We start from the raw sequence: 2,467 nt of genomic DNA, 5'->3' as shown, positions 1-2,467 counted from the left end.
AGCCATCAGTTAATTTAAATTAATATTTAATTAATTCATCTTCAAACATTCTCCTATTAATTAAATAAATTATTCAATTTATTTTAATTAATTCATTAGACCAAATTCACAATCAATTAAATGAATAAATCATATTTATTTCATTTAATCCCCTTTTCCTCTTTTAAATAAATTAAATCAAACATTTATTTAAATCTTTTATCCCCCCCACTTGCATTTTCCTACAAATGCAACTTGCACATATTTATTGAAATAAATTAATTTATTTTAAATAAAAATCCTATTTTCCCTCACCCACCATATCCACTTGCATTCCTAAACCCCCTTCTAGATTCTTCTAACCCCTTCCTAATTATCCTAATCCATCCCCTAATTATTGTCACATTCCTAAGCAACTTGGAGTCACTTCTCAAATACTTCAAAGTCTTTGAAAAGCATTTAATGCTTTGTGTGTTCAACAATTTAACCTCCAAAGTCTTCCAAGACCACTAATGGCTCTCACATGACCATTTGTGACTCTTACATAACCATTTATGGTTATTTCAACTTGCACTCATGTGTCTCCTCAAGCATTTATTGCTTTGACCATGGTTATCCCTTTTGCCTTTGCACAAGAGTTTATCCATTGGATAAAAGCTTTTATTCTTTGAATAAAGAATTTATTCACTCAACCCAATCTTGACCTTAACTCCAAAGTTAACTCTCAGGTCATGTCAAGCATTTAATGCTTATTATCTCTCCTCTCAACCTATCTCACATTGACAATGTCATCCTGAGATTGGGTTGAAAGCCCTCACATGGATTTGATATCATTCAATCCTAACCCTTGTTGAGATTACTCAATCTCAACCATCCATTGCTCCATTTTACCTATAAATAGAGCTCTCATTCTTCATTTTCAAATCCTCAAGCATTTAGCATTCATAGTCATAATCCTGAAAACTTGTATGCATCTAAGTTATAGAGAATTTTAGAGAGCATTTAGCATAAATCACTAATATCTTGTCACTTTGGTTTAAAATAAATCATTTTAGCATCATAGCATCTAGTATTAGCTTTTTATTCACATTTAGAGAAAATACTTCAATCTCAAACCTCTATAAGCATCCATAGTGCAAAAAGCTGTTGAGAGCTACACTAGTTTGGAACTTGGAGAGGAGAGGAACAAAGGAGAAGGAGCTAAGAGCATGTTAGGAGACATTTGGAGATGCCTCATCATATTTACTTCCCTAGTTAAATATTATCTCATGCTTTTAGTATCTCTTTTGATATGCCTATTTAGAATAATCTTTTCTTGCTAACACTAACGTTTTTGCTCTTGTGTGTGTGTTGTTATCGAACAGATTTTCTAACCTTTTTGTAGAGCATCATTTGGTGAACTCGACGTGAAATCAAACACCCAAAAATAGTTTTAAAAACATAACTAACTTGTTTGCATGTTGAACTTGACACACAGGTCGCGCTTTAGCACTTTTGATCACGTTATAGCGCTATTGCAACTTGACATTCTAGCGCTGTTGTTTTTACAATAGCACTATTGTCTCAAGTTTGGTGCTACTGACATTTATTTAGCGATTTTGTGATTATTTTGGCACTTTTGTCTTTGCTGTCAAAATTTTCCTTTTAGTGCTATTGTCTTTGTATTAGCGCGTTCATGTTAAATAGCGCTTCTGTTTGCACACAGAATGGCACTATTGTAACAGAACGTTGTAAAAAAGACCTTGTAACCGAAAAAGTGATTTTTCTTAGGCTTGTGGAAGCCCCCCCTAGATTTGGATTTTACTAACTATTTGTTCCTTGTGTAGGTCTAAACTAACTTCTTTAAAAAGTAAAAATTTGTTTGAACAAAAACAATTTTTCATTTCTTGCAAGTTAGGACAAATTTATATTTGGTGCTCTAAAATTGAACAAAAACAAACTTTCATTTCCTTGCAAGTTAGGATCACTTCCTTTTGGTGCTATAAAATTCACAAAAATAACCTTTGTTTTCTTGCAAGTTAGACTCAATTTTCTTTTGGTGCTTAAAATCAACAAGACAAATTTATTTCTTACATCAAACTAAAAATTCACAATCAACACTTCCATTTTGGTCCAAATAAAAATTCACAATCAATTTGTCTTACCTTGCAAAATGATTTTACTTAAAGAAAAAACGTGTTTTTCAATTCAGTTGACTAGGATTTCAAGTTCCTAGTTTACAAACACATTTTTCCTTTGAAAGTTAAAAAGAACACCATGATTGTTAGAGTAACAACTCCAAATGGTTAGATCACATTGCAATAAAAATCAGTTAAAAAGAACAAGTGCTTTTGATGATTGGCACACTTGTGCAAAGTTTGTCAAGTGGTCCTACTTCTAACACACACTATCCTCTCCCTTGGCTTTCGTGGTCCTAGGTGCAAGAGAAAAGTGTTAGTAACACTCAAATTTTTATCTTTTTAAGAGAGGCTTGCCAAGGGATCGTTAC

This window comes from Cryptomeria japonica, chromosome 5 (assembly GCF_030272615.1).
Source record: "Cryptomeria japonica chromosome 5, Sugi_1.0, whole genome shotgun sequence".
NCBI classification, from domain to species: Eukaryota; Viridiplantae; Streptophyta; class Pinopsida; order Cupressales; family Cupressaceae; genus Cryptomeria; species Cryptomeria japonica.
The sequence above is the reverse complement of the archived record's forward strand: the minus strand, read 5'-3'. Positions refer to the sequence as shown.